Source organism: Quercus suber, unplaced genomic scaffold (genome assembly GCF_002906115.3).
Source record: "Quercus suber isolate HL8 unplaced genomic scaffold, Cork oak 2.0 scaffold_15, whole genome shotgun sequence".
Classification (NCBI taxonomy): Eukaryota; Viridiplantae; Streptophyta; class Magnoliopsida; order Fagales; family Fagaceae; genus Quercus; species Quercus suber.
Window position 1 is genome coordinate 1,341,026 of NW_027069480.1, and position 15,171 is coordinate 1,356,196.

Genomic DNA, 15,171 nt, shown 5'->3' on the forward strand with positions numbered 1-15,171 from the left:
TATGGTGCTTGATACCCAACAACGGATCAGCACAATCTTCTATGCCTCCATGGTATAGGACCCTTTCCACACCTTTACGTTGTAGGAACTTCTCCACACTTCCATGGCATAGGAATCTATTATGGTGCTTGATACCTAACAACGGATCAACATGATCTTTTATGCTTCCATGGTATAGGACCCTTTCACACTTCTACAATGTAGGAACTTCTCCACGCTACCACGGCATAGGAATCTATTATAGTGCTCAATACCCAACAACGGATTAGCGCAATCGTCCATGCTTCCATGGTATAGGACCCTTTCCACCCTTCCATAGTGTAGGAACTTCTCCACGCTACCACGGCATAGGAATCTATTATAGTGCTCAATACCCAACAACAGATTAGCATAATCGTCCATGCTTCTATGGTATAAGACCCTTTCCACACTTCCATGGTGTAGGAGCTTCTCCACACAACCACGGCATAGGAATCTATTATGGTGCTTGATAGCTAACAACGGACTAGCACAATCTTCTATGCTTCCATGGTGTAGGATCCTTTCCACATTTCCATGGTGTAGGAACTTCTCCTTTCTTGTTCTAGGAATCATTATGGTGCTTGATACCCAACAACGAATCAACACAATCTTCTATGCTTCCAAGGTATAGGACCCTTTCCACACCTTTACGATGTAGGAACTTCTCCACACTTCCACGGCATAGGAATCTATTGTGGTGCTTGATACCTAACAACAAATCAACACAATCTTCTATGCTTCCACAGTGTAGGATCCTTTCCACACTTCCACGGTGTAGGAGCTTCTCCTCTCTTGTTCTAGGAATCATTGTGGCGCCTGATATCCAACAACGGATCAACACAATCTTTTATGCTTCCACAGTATAGGACCCTTTCCACACCTTTACGGTGTAGGAACTTCTCCACACTTCCACGGCATAGGAATCTATTATGGTGCTCAATACCCAATAACAGATTAGCACAATCTTCTATGATTCCACGGTGTAAGACCCTTTCCACATTTCCACGGTGTAGGAACTTCTCCTTTCTTGTTCTAAGAATCTATTATGGTGCTTAATACCCAACAACGGATCAGCACAATCTTCTATGCTTCCACGGTGTAGGAACTTCTCCTTTCTTGTTCTAGGAATCATTATGGTGCTTGATACCCAACAACGGATCAGCATAATCTTCTATGCTTCCACGGTATAGGACCCTTTCCACACCTTTACGGTGTAGGAACTTCTCCACACTTCCACGGCATAGGAATCTATTATGGTGCTCAATACCTAACAATGGATCAGCACGATCTTTTATGCTTCCATGGTATAGGACCCATTCACACTTCCACGATGTAGGAACTTCTCCACGCTACCACGGTGTAGGAATCTATTATAGTACTCAATACCCAACAACGGATTAGCGCAATCGTCCATGCTTCCACGGTATAGGACCCTTTCCACCCTTCCACAGTGTAGGAACTTCTCCACACAACCACGGCATAAGAATCTATTATGGTGCTTGATACCCAACAATGGACTAGCATAATCTTCTATGCTTCCACGGTGTAAGACCCTTTCCACATTTCCACGATGTAGGAATTTCTCCTTTCTTGTTCTAGGAATCTATTATGGTGCTTGATACCCAACAACGGATCAGCATAATCTTCCATGCTTCCACGATATAGGACCCTTTCCATACCTTCACGGTGTAGGAACTTCTCCACACTTCCACGGCATAGGAATCTATTATGGTGCTCGATACCCAATAATGGATCAGCACAATCTTCTATGCTTCCACGGTGTAGGATCCTTTCCAGACTTCCACAGTGTAGGAACTTCTCCTCTCTTGTTCTAGGAATCATTGTAGTGCTTGATGCCCAACAACGGATCAGCACAATCTTCAATGCTTCCACGGTATAGGACCCTTTCCACACCTATACGATGTAGGAACTTCTCCACACTTCCACGGCATAGGAATCTATTATGGTGCTCAGTACCTAATAACAGATCAGCACAATCTTCTATGATTCCATGGTGTAGGACCCTTTCCACACTTCCATGGTATAGGTGTTGGAATTATACTTGTACTTAGCGGAAAAATAACGGATCTACTTCATTCAGAATTAATAACATGCATTATGTAAGTTTCAGAATATAGAACAAGAGAGTGTACCTTGGTGCAGTGAATTTCAAAACCAAAGATCAGAAGTTCTCTGGAAAAATTTCAATCTTCACTCCAATTCCACTAACGCCTAAGATGTGTGATCTCTCAATCAGTTTCCAAAGGAGAGTAATTGAGTGGCTTCACTCACATATACACACCATTTTACAAACTTGTTGTATGTTCTAAAATTCTATATGTTTCTCTCCTAATGGCTGATTGTCTAATTGGGCTAGCCTTTTGGGCCTTTCCAATTGGGATTTAGTATGTGGCTTAGAGTGGGACCAAAAGGGACCAATAAGACACTAGCTTCAATGGGCCTTGAGCTTTTTTGTCAACTTTTGACAAGCCCAAAGTTACCATTAATTATATTTAATGCAATATAATTGCACTCTAGGCCTTATTAATAAATTATATCCCAAGACTTTATTATACATGAAACCCCTTCATAAAATATTCGTAATAATACAAAGTTGTGAAAGTAGACTGCCACTTTGTAAATTACTACATCTTAATCTTTGAGTACCTGGTTTAATCCTTTTAAGTTATTCACCATATATTTATGAAATCCAATTTCATAAATACATATACTTTAGTAATTTCTTACTAAAGTGGTTAGGCCTAACTCTCTGAATAACTGAACCCATTAAACTTATCTCAAGGGAATATTTTATATCTCTGTTAAGAGACTATGAATTCCATCTTGAGAATATATATTCCATCAACACTAAATGTGGCTGCCCAACATACTGAGGTTTTGACCATAACTTTAGATCTCACTCCTGATATATCAAAGCAACCTACACTAAATGTGTGATTTTCTTTTTCTAGTAGAAAAGAAATGACAAGGATTTTTATTAAACTTGCTTGTTCTGCAGATTGATGAGAAACACCTAAATTGATTTCCTATCTATGCACACATGATGATAAAGTGCTACAACAAAGTGAAGGTCTTTTTTTTTTTCCTTCTTCTACGTCTTCATATTTACTAATGTATCTTGTAAGAATCTTAAATTTTGAACAATTGGTGCATAGAACAGATTTTATGTTTGGGAGATTGGTGAAGAAGAGGTGGACATTGGGTCCTAAACGGCTTGCACAACTACATTTACAAACACATGAAGTTTCATAATTTGGTGATAATTATGCATCCTACATTATAACCAAATTTGTTTCTCATACCATATAATTTCTCATTTTGAATCTAACACATAGATACAAACACAGGGGGAAAAAAAATCTTTCATGTACCTAAATTGAGGTGAGAAACCATAGGAAAAATTGTAATACCTGAGATGGGAGAACGAAGGTGGGTCAATGGCTGTCGTCGGTGGCTGCTAGGGCTTGTGCTGTTGCCAGCGGCAGCTAAAGCTAAGGCTATTGCCAACGGCGGCTAGGGCATGGGATTTCAGGCGGTGGCTAGGGTTTGGTTTTCTCCCTCTCTCCCCTTCTCTCCCGTTGTGTGTTTTTACAATCGGTAGAAAATAATTTTTTATAATTTGGTACCGGTGAATATTTTTTTTTTCACGTGAAAATTTAGTTTTTCATTTTTTAATTAAAAACATGCCACATCATTAAAAAAAATGCCAAGTTATTGTTCCGTTAGCCACGTAAGTAATACTGTTAACAGCTGTTAGTAAAAGGAGTAACACAACTGAGTTTTAAAACTTAAGGGACTAATTATGCTCGCTTCAAACATGAGGGACCAATTGCGCACATAGGGTACACTTTCGGAACCAATAGTGTAGTTTCGCATAAATTTTAAGCATTAGTTTATGAACTATTTAAAAAAGTATTTTTTATAGAAAAAGAAATAATAAGTAATAATTAATTGTCTAAACAACTTTTAATATTTTACATAAAAGTAGTGTTAAAACTTTTCTAAAATGATTTATTAATAATTACCTTCAATACATCTATTAACATTACAAATTATTTATTTATTTGTTAACAGAATCCTTTTAATTTATATTTTATTTATATTTATACAACACAGTCAAAACGATGCTGTACTTATTGTTTTTCTCTGGAATGTTTCTTTACATGCGAATTTTGTGCCTTGTTTTTCGTTTTGTTTGTTTTTCGGTAATTAGGGTTACTACGGTTAATCAAAACCAAATATTATCAAAAAACCTAAAAATTAAAAACAATATAATTAGGGTTTGTATTGAATTAAATTGTGATTTGGATTGCTGGTGCAAGATTGAAAGATGGTAGATGTGAAGAAGGAGTATGAGGACTATGAGGTAGTATTCTTGAGGCGCACTGAAAAAGAAGAAGAAAAACAAGAAAACAAGAATCGTTCAAGAGTTACCAATACTGCCTGTAGAGTAAAAGACACAGGAACATGAAGGAATCACTTCCTTTCAAAAACCTGTACAAGGAAGAAGACAAAGACGAAGACAAAGAAACAATCCCAAGCCCAAGGAAGAGTGTCAAGACCCTAGCACCAACCTCTCCCCTGAACAAACTCCCATCCTTCGAAAACATGGAATGCTTACTAGCTGTTGTACCCTATTTTCGAAGAATTGAAATCTTAGGTAGCAAAGAGGAACCCACAAATATCAGAGAGATACCTGACTGATGGTTCCCTGTGCGGTATGTACGTGTCGTGTGGTTTTCTTTTTTTAGTAGAAAAGAAATGACAAGTAGTTTTACTAAACTTGCTCGTTCTGCAGATTGATGAGAAAGACCTAAATCGATTTTCAAGCTATGCATAGACAGTGATAAAACGTTACAACTAACTGAAGGTCTTTTTTTCGTCTTCTTCTACGTCTTCATATTTATTAATGTATCTTGTAAGAATCTTAAATTTTGAACAATTGGTGCATAGAACAGATTTTATGTTTAGGAGATTGGTGAAGAAGAGGTGGACATTGGGTCCTAAACGGCTTGCACAACTACATTTACAAATACATGAAGTTTTATAATTTGGTGATAATTATGCATCCTACATTATAACCAAATTTGTTTCTCATACCATATAATTTCTCATTTTGAATCTAACACATAGATACAAACACAGGGGGAAAAAAAATCTTTCATGCACCTAAATTGAGGTGAGAAACCATAGGAAAAATTGTAATACCTGAGATGGGAGAACGAAGGCGGGTCAATGGCTGTCGTCGGTGGCTGCTAGGGCTTGTGTTGTTGCCAGCGGCAGCTAAAGCTTAGGCTATGCCAACGGCGGCTAGGGCATGGGATTTTAGGCGGTGGCTAGGGTTTGGTTTTCTCCCTCTCTCCCCTTCTCTCCCGTTGTGTGTTTTTACAATCGGTAGAAAATAATTTTTTATAATTTGGTACCGGTGAATATTTTTTTTCACGTGTAAATTTAGTTTTTCATTTTTTAATTAAAAACATGCCACATCATTAAAAAAAATGCCAAGTTATTGTTCCGTTAGCCACGTAAGTAACACTGTTAACAGCTGTTAGTAAAAGGAGTAACGCAACTGAGTTTTAAAACTTAAGGGACTAATTGTGCTCGCTTCAAACATGAGGGACCAATTGCGCACATAGGGTACACTTTCGGAACCAATAGTGCAGTTTCGCATAAATTTTAAGCATTAGTTTATGAACAATTTAAAAAAGTATTTTTTATAGAAAAAGAAATAATAAGTAATAATTAATTGTCTAAACAGCTTTTAATATTTTACATAAAAGTAGTGTTAAAACTTTTCTAAAATGATTTATTAATAATTACCTTCAATACATCTATTAACATTACAAATTATTTATTTATTTGTTAACAGAATCCTTTTAATTTATATTTTATTTATATCTATATAACGCAGTCAAAATGACACCGTACTTATTGTTTTACTCTGGAATGTTTCTTTACATGCGAATTTCGTGCCTTGTTTTTCGTTTTGTTTGTCTTTTGGTAATTAGAGTTTCTACAGTTAATCAAAACTAAATATTATCGAAAAACCTACAAGTTAAAAACAATCTAATTAGGGTTTGCATTGAATTAAATTGGGATTTGGATTGCCAGTGGAAGACTAAAAGATGGCAAATGTGAAGAAGTATGAGGACTATGAGGTAGTATTCTTTAGGGGCACTGAAAAAGAAGAAGAAGAGGAAGAAGAAGAAGAAGAAGAAGAAAAACAAGAATCCTTCGAGAGTTACCAGTACCATCTCTAGATTAAAAGACACAGGAACATGATGGAATCACTTTCTTTCAAGAAAGTTTCCTAGGAAGAAGACGAAGACGAAGATGAAGAAACAAAGCCAAGACCCTAGCACTAACCTCTCCCCTGAACAACCTCCCATCCTTTGAAAGCATGGAATGCTTACCAGCTGTTGTACCCTATTTTTGAAGAATTGGAATCATAGGTACCAAAGAGGAACCCATAGGTATCAGAGAAATACCTAACTTATGGTTCTCAGCGAGTGTGGTACGTACGTGTTGTGTGATTTTCTTTTTTTACTAGAAAAGAAATGACAAGGATTTTTATTAAACTTGCATGTTCTGCAAATTGATGAGAAAGACCTAAATCGATTTTCTAGCTATGCACAGACTATGATAAAGCGCTACAACAAAGTGAATGTCTTTTTTTTTTCTTCTTCTTCGTCATCATATTTATTAATGTATCTTGTAATAATCTTACATGGACCCTGTAGGGGCCGGGTTTGGGCACTTCAATCCGTAGAGAGAGGGAACCCAAGCCCAGCTGGTCCTGCAATGAATTTATAGAGAGCGGGTTCAAGAACTAGGCCCTAGTGAAGAATGCAACGGCCATGCATAGTTACTCGTGGATTTAAACAGTATGAACGTGGATCAAAATGAACAATGATACTCCTTGGCCCTTCTCGGGACCTTGCCGTTCTTATTACTTCTTTAGTGATTGGTTACAAGGGTTTCTGGGAGAATACAGGTTGCTACAGTGTTCTTTTCTTCAGATTTTTCCCCCCCTTTCAAGAGGGATACTCCTCTCTCAATTGATCCTAGCCCTACATTTGTTAAGCAACCAGGCCGCTACTTGAGTGCCTGTCCCATCAGCCGTCTTCACTGTGGGTTGCAGCAACTAAGGCAGCACTGTTCTAGAGTCCTCTCCTCATTAATGCGGCCAGGACATTAGTTGTGGGCATTTAATGTAGAGGTGACAGTTCATCCTGCACTTACTCCTCCACCATGCTTCCATTACTAGCACGTGGTACTTGCTCTTTTCTCTTTGGATATTCAGGAAGACTCCCTTTGATGGTGTGTTGCCTATTCACTTTTTGGTCTTGGCTGTCCGAGGAAAGAGTCGTCCTCAGCATTGTTTCTTGGGCACCTGGGCTTCTTACTTTAATCCTCGGACCATAGATACATCCTTGGCGTGGGCCTTCGGGCCTGGTTCGAAGTGGGCCAGGGCTGTCTGACTTTCTGGCCCCACAATAGCCCCTCAAAATCTTGCTGTCCGCATCCTCGGGTGGAGAGGAGGATTTTGACGTCCTCGGGCCTATTCCGTGTCTTGGTCAGGTCTTGTCCCCCGTCAGTGTTGGGGTCTTTTTGTCTGTCCAAGGCGCGTTGTTGACGCTTCGGTGCGTGTAATGTGTCCTTCATTAAATTCAGACGGTTCTGTGCTCCCCACGTTTAACGAGGTGATGGTAATCTAATGGTGGGGATTAGCCTTGCATTTATGGGCGGGAAAACTCGTACGGCTCCTCGATTTGGGGTATAAATACCCACTCAAACTGCTTTTCTCCTTTTTCATTCGCAATCAAGAGCTCTTATGCGTATATCCTAAGCCCAGTCAAATTTTCACTTACATCTCCAACACAAAAAGCCTGTCCGAGGAGCTTCTCCTCATTTTTGTAAGTTACTCTATCCCTCTCTGAGCTTTCTTCCTCTCTACTCCTCCTTCTCTTTTGCTTGCTCTTTCTAAGTTCTATTAGGCTTCACTTGGGATGGGTAGATTTAAGAAGTATGTCTACACTGAGGAGGCGATGGAGAAATTCATCGCTGACTATAAGATACCTAATAACGTGGGCTTGAGGTATTGTGAGGAAGGGGAGTGGCTCCTTCAAAGGAAGGAGGGCGAGGTGGTGGTTCCCATCATCGCCTTCCTCGAAGGTGGCATGAGAATCCCCATGGGGCCGGTGATGAGGGGCTACCTTACGTACTTCCGGCTAGCCCCCACCCAGTGCGCCACCAACGTTTTTAGAATTCTAGGTTGTGTGGATGCCCTGAACAAGAAGATGGGGCTAAGGCTAACCCATCACGACGTAAACTGGTGTTACAACCTTCAGCACCTAAAGGGCAAGTTGTACTACATGAAGACAAGGGACGATAGGGTTCAGCTTATCCAGTGCCTCCTTGAGTCCAGCAAGGGGCTGAACAAGGATTTTCTCATCGTGTCCAGAGAGTGGCACGATGGCCTTCACTGCCCAACGACGGAGGGGATACTAGGTGGAGTAGTGGGAGTAGGAAGGGGTTCAAATTTTGTTTTATTTTTTATTTATTTTTTTATTTTTTTATTTTTTTTTGTCGGTGCAATTTGCTCTGTTTGGTTACTAACATGAATGTGTCTTCTTTCTGCAGACCCGCATGCCTTCGCGCGTCACTTCAGTCTGGTCAACAGGGAGGATTTGCAGAAAGTGCTAAGGGCGGCGGTTTTTGAGAACGAAGCCGACAATCAAGTTAGAGCCGCTCACAAAATCTTGGGATACACCTCGGTTCAAAAATCGTTTGCGGCTCTGAAGCACGTGATCAGAGCAAAAGACCCTCGGCTGCGGAAAATCACTGTAACCGAGCACGGGTTCCTATTCCCTGAGGAGCCCCTTACTCCAGAAGGTGTTACATCAGCAGGTCCCTCCTCCCACAAATCTGCCGAGGACACAGAGGAAAATCTAGAGAGGGAAAAGGAAGTTGCAGATTTTGGCCCCGCCAAGGAAGAGTTTGACATTTTTGATCTAGTCAATCAGTCTGAGGATCCTCCTGGAGACTTGGGCGATCCTCGTTTGACCAAAGCGGACTTCTTAGCTTTAGAAACCTTCCCTCGACTTGAGATGGGTTACAAGAGGAAATCCCACACCAGTCTACTAGACCTAATCGAAGGCCAACCTGGGAAGTCCCAGCCAAAGCTTCCCCCTCCTCCTCCCAAGACTCAGCCTGCCCAAACTAGGTTAGCCTCTGCCCAGTCTAGGCTTCCTCCTCCTCCGCCTCAGACAAGTCTGTCGTCTAGGCCTAAGCCCAATGATCCCAAGCAGAAGAAGGACAAGGGCAAAAGGCCTATTGGGGACAAGTCTGTATCCTCGCAGGAGGGGGATGACACTCGGCGGCCTTTAAAACAGCTGAAGATAAGCCCCTAGGGCCAAGATAAACAGGTCACGACCTAGCCCGAGGCTCAGGCCTGGCTTCCTGCCCCAATGCTCAATGGCGAGCCCCTGAGGGATGACTCCTCCCTTAGGGATTTTAGAGAGGGTGAAGGTGCGCACGTGGCCGACGCACTAGAGAGGTGCTTGCTACTCCCTGTGGACATGGCTGAGCTGGAGACTTTGAGGAGCAAGCAGGTCTTTCTCAGCCTTAAGCGATACTTGGGAATGGTAAGACTCTCAGCCCTAGTGATTTTTCTGACTTTAGTTTTTCTTCCTTTTTCTGAGCTTTGCTTATTATGCGTTCATTTTGTTTGGCAGGCTATCCAGGCCACCTATAGGTTGGAGGCGGCGGCTTACGACCAAGGAAAGGCCATGGATACAGAGCGTGAGAAGTGCTTAGAGGCCACTCGGATCCTCAAGACCTCCGAGGACGACCTCGCCGCGGCCCGGGAAGAGCTAAAGGCGATGACCAGGGCTCGAGACAGCGCGGTGTCAGGCCTTGCTGGTACCCAGAAGCAGGCCCGAGACTAGAGGAGGCGTCTGACTGAGGCGGAGGAGCAATTGGTGATAGCAAAGGAGCTGATTGCAGACCTGAAGAAGAAGGCGGCCGCTGCTAAGGAGGCCAAAAATTTGGCTGAATGGGCCAAGGATGACGTTGTGAGGGCTAAGGCTGAGGCGGACTTCGGAAGGGAGGAGGCTTTGGCTTCTAAGGAGGAAGCCGAGGAGGCTGCTTACGCCGCGGGGGTAGCTGAGACGGAAGCTGCCTACAAAGCCCAAGTCCTTGGGGTATGTAGGCACTACTGTTCCCAGGTTTGGGGTGAGGCCTTCAAACAAGCCAGGGTCGAGGCCTCGTCCGACCTGTGGAAGGCAGAGAGCGTGTACTACTCCCCATCCATCCGCGAGGTTGCTCTAGATAGCTCTGAGGCTGAGGTGGCTACTGAGGAAGATGGTGCCACTCTGGGTGAGGGAACCCAACAAACTCTTATGCTTTTGTCAAGGCTTCCACTATAAAGCAAGAACCCACCACCAATATTACTTGGTGATGCCTGCAAACATTTGACTGGACCTTCATGGCCACTTATGACTCCAACTTTACTAAGCATACCACAAGCCCCTCTTTCCCATATACCAATACTCTTACCAGCAGAGCCACTGCACAAAAACTCCCCCGTTTGACATGTACATAGGACAGCCATTTAATAAGCTTTTGTCTCGCTAACTAATTTCCAACTCTCAAAATTTATGCTCCCCTCCCACCCCATCACAAAACCATCTGACCCTCCTCCATAAACCCATTTTCCATCCTCGGAAACTATAACTGAATTAATTGAAACCTCCTTATGACCCTTCAAAATTCCTTTTGAAGCATGTGAATTCTTCCCCTCCTTGCACCAAGCGTCTCTTTTCCATATACCAATACTCTTACCAGCAGAGCCACTGCACAAAAACTCCCCTGTTTGACACATACATAGGACAACCATTTGATGAGCTTTTGTCTCATTAACTAATTTCCAACTCTCAAAATTCATGCTCCCCTCCCACCCCATCACAAACCCATCTGACCCTCCTCCATAAACCCATCTTCCATCCTCCTTATGACCCTCCAAAATTCCTTTTAAAGCATGTGAATTCTTCCCTTCCCTGCCCCAAGCTTTAATCTTCCCACCAGTTGAAGCAGAATACACATCCCGTTACTTGCCACCAACCCATTAATTGCATCATCATGTGCCTTAATTGATTCCAAGCACTTCAAATCTGATAGCCTCCACACCTTGAGGTTCTTATCCCATGACCCTGAAATTTATATGTCAACTTTATAATTCATGTGCAATTGGAGAACCATCCAAATTAGTGGAAACATTTCACAAGGGATCTCATTAAAAAGAAAACACAAACTCTTTACTAATTTAGTGGCCACCATTCCTTACAGGTATGAGCTTTACAATAAGGGGAACCATTCAAAGAGTGGTAAAGAAAAAGATAGAGACATAGTAACAAATTCAACACCCCAAAAAAAATTATTTAGAAAGTAAATGTAACGTAATAACCATCCACACCACAGCATGAAATAGGCAGAAACAAAAGCAGAAAGGGGAAAAAAACCATCAACCAAAAGAATACAGCACAAAAGGAATTGGGATATAGGAATACCTCAACTGAACCACCCAGCTTACATTAGTATTTATATAGATGTGAAAAGAGGAAGGAAGACAGAGAGGCTGCCATTAGAAGCGAAAATAGATGCTGAAACCATAGAACAGGAAGATGAAACCGTGAGTGAAACAGTAGAACAAAAGCTGAAACCGTGATATGGTGTAGATGAACCAAAACTTGAAACGATAAAACAGAAGCTGAAACAGGTGGGGAAGGAGAAAGAACTAAACTTGAAAAGGAATAGCATAAGTTGTAACTGTGAAAAGCATTCAGGTTTGACAAAAGGAGTTAGCTGAAAAGGCTTTGAGTGTAGGCTGGAATTTAAAGTAGAGATAGGGCTCCATGTAACAGAAGGAAAGGGAATAGCATAAGTTGTAACCGTGAATGACAATCAGGTTTGACAAAGAAAGTTAGCTGAAAAGGTTTTGGGTGTGGGCTTGGGTTTTATTGTGGATTTAAATGTATAAGAAGTGGACTTTAAAGTAAAGATATGGCTGGAAATTGAATTAAAAATTAGCAAAAACTATTTTCAAATTGAATTAAAAATTAAGAAAAGAGGATGAGAATGACATGACCGCTGACGTGGCTTAAGGTGAGCATAGCAACATTAAATGCTACGCTTCAGCTTTTAGTAATATATAGATATAATGAATTGATAAAAGTGGTCATTATTTTGCAAAATAGCACTCAATAGTTGCCCGTTTACCCATTTTAAGAGAGATATTTAATAATAATAATAATAATAATAATAATATCTATTCATTGAATAAATTGGGTCCAAATATGAAAATATAAATTACTTTTATTATGTTCTCATTCTGTCATTACTAGATTAAAAATATTTTTATCAATTTGGTTATCAAACGGGATAAGTTACCACTTCAAATAATTTTATCACATGTTAAGAAGGAAGAAAGAAGGCTAATGAAAATGGTGTTGTTTTCTTTTTCAGCAAAGACAAAGGGTTCAGTTGTGCTACATGATTTCTTCTATTCTAAACATGCATATTAAACTTCTTATCAATCAGATTATTTACCACTCAATCAAATAAATTCTTTTTTTTTTCTTTATAATTTTAAAGTACAAAAAATATTGAAATTTAAAAAGATGAGAGAGTTATTATTTGTTTTAATATTTTGGAAGCATAATAAGATATAAAAAGATAATGCAATCCTGTGGTTAGGGAAAATAATTTAATAAAAAAAAATTTGACAAATAAAAGAACAAAGTTTGGCTACAAATTTAGTGGTGGCTTAAGGCTATAATTCCACTCAATATCGTTTTATTAGATATAAATTTTGACGAATCTACTATTGGACTACATTTTCTTCTTATATCCTTCATGCTTGCAAAATTTCTAGGAGATTAAAAATCAATATTTATATCATCAATCATTTGTTTGAATTGCAAGTTTTTATAGTCTAAATTATACATAAAAAATAATTTTTACATACGGTTAGATTTTCAAAATATGTATTTATATTCATTTTTTTAATAGAAGTTGTAATCTTCGGGTGGGTTTTGAATTTTAGCCAAATAAAAATAATAATAATTATTAAGTTATGCAATATTTAGAGTTAAGTGTAACTTAATCCCTCTGCTCAAAAAAGAAAAAAGTTTAACTTAATCCTGTCATTTATTTTAATGGTTGTATGTTTTCTATGCCAAAATTCCGCACACGTGATTGACTACTACAAGCCAACTACTCTTGTCTTCTTTGTCATCCTAACACTGGTTCAAGCCATTTTTAGTCTTTCTCGATGGCTAAGCAAAGAAAAATGACGGGACCACACGAAGACTTGTCCATCTCAATGGTGCACCAAGTCTTCGGCTGTTTCTAACAATAATGGATTGGTCACGTTGCATTTGATATTGGTGGATTCACTGTGATATCAGAAGAATTGAAAGAAGTAGCTGGGCATGCGCATGTGGTACTGTAGGCAGCACAATGGCCTTGTCTCAAGCCTACTTAAGCAAAAAGCAAAATATCTATTAATGACAGGGAAGGAAAAATAAGTAACATTTTGGATTTTTCCCAGAAAGCAATGGATCACCAATCCTTTAGCTTTCATCAATAAATTTGAAACAGTTGTCGAAATACTGTTTATTATTTAATATAAAAAAAAAAATATTCTCTATCGGTGACTACCTCAAACTACAAAATGACCAATTAGAGCAAAAAGTTTCTATAAACACAGGGATAGATTTTAGATCAGTGTGTGATCTACTTAAAATTCTCCTTACAAACACGAAAAGAACAATTAGAAGATAAACTAAGAACAATTTTAAAGACTAATTTTTCAAAATTTTCTAACATATATTTTAATAGACTTTTTCTGTGCATTTCTAAAATCAACATCAAAATAAAGTAATAAATTATTATGTGTTCGTATGTATACTTTCCCTCTCATACAGGGTAGGTCCTACTGACCCACCCCGTGTGAAGGGGAAGACCAAAATATACAATAATTGTCCTCAACCTAAATAATGCACTGCATCATTGCTCGGATTGATTATCTTTATTGTCCTAGTAATCGTATGGAGATAAGGATGAATCAATAAGGCGGATTCATGCCTTCAAAAGCCATGTGTAATGGAAGAGATATGGAGGGTCCACCAAATATGACTTCCTTTTGTCAAAGACAAAAAAGTCGGACCAAAAAGATTAAACTTCATCAGCCACAAATACTTTGTGAACTGTAGAAAGCCTCACATGAAGGATAATAATCTCAAGAGGAGGTTTTGAGGAAGTATTGAGTAGGTATTGAGATTTACTGAAGGTGACCTATAAGGGCTTTATAGATCGAGAAGATATCAAGAAAGTATAGAGCCAACTATTGAGATATATATATATATATATATGTTAAAAATATACTTTTCTGCTTTTCTTGAGCAGACTGTGTTTTCAACTTCATCTTCAATTACAACTTTAAAACACATCAAAATTTAATAAAAGACACATAATTTGGCATGATTTGAGAATACCTAAACACATAGACCTTACAATTTGCAATTAAATACTTCATGGATTTATTCATTAATTCAATGGGCAGATCTTGAGATAAATTATCATGTGCTTTGTGATATTTGTTTCATTCAAAAAAGTTTTGGGCTTTTGTTGCCCTTCTCGATATTTTTTCAAAATTCCGTTCCATTTTATTCATCTAGTGATTTACACGGTTTCCTGTGCTCTTATAGTAAGAGGTACAAGAAATTTGTAAGTCAATTAGATGGCTGAATAAGGAAAAGATTATTTCTATTTATAATGTCAGAAGTGCAAGAGGTTGAGATGCACCTCTACTTTAATTAAAACAAACCTACAAAATCACAACTTAGATCACCATATGTAGAAATGTTTTCATAAACCTGTTTTAAATACATTGTTAATCAACATACTCAACCACAATCGTTTACAAGTTTCTCAGCAAAAAAAAAAGAACCATTTACATGTTCCTTACTCAAATTATTTCTCGAAGTTATTGCCAAACGAGCTGAAATAGTACAGTGAGACTAAAAAATAGTATAGTGAGATATATAAATAGTATTAAAAAGTGCA

General features: G+C 39.1%; 1 long non-coding RNA gene across 1 annotated transcript; it reads right to left on the reverse strand.

Moving 5' to 3' along the window:
* Window positions 1-10,426: 10,426 nt before the first annotated feature.
* LOC136071006 (uncharacterized) lies at window positions 10,427-12,035 on the reverse strand. Its single transcript, XR_010632290.1, has 2 exons — window positions 11,613-12,035; window positions 10,427-11,255 (listed from the first exon to the last, which is right to left on the reverse strand). It is a non-coding gene; the product is annotated as an uncharacterized LOC136071006 (long non-coding RNA).
* Window positions 12,036-15,171: the final 3,136 nt, after the last annotated feature.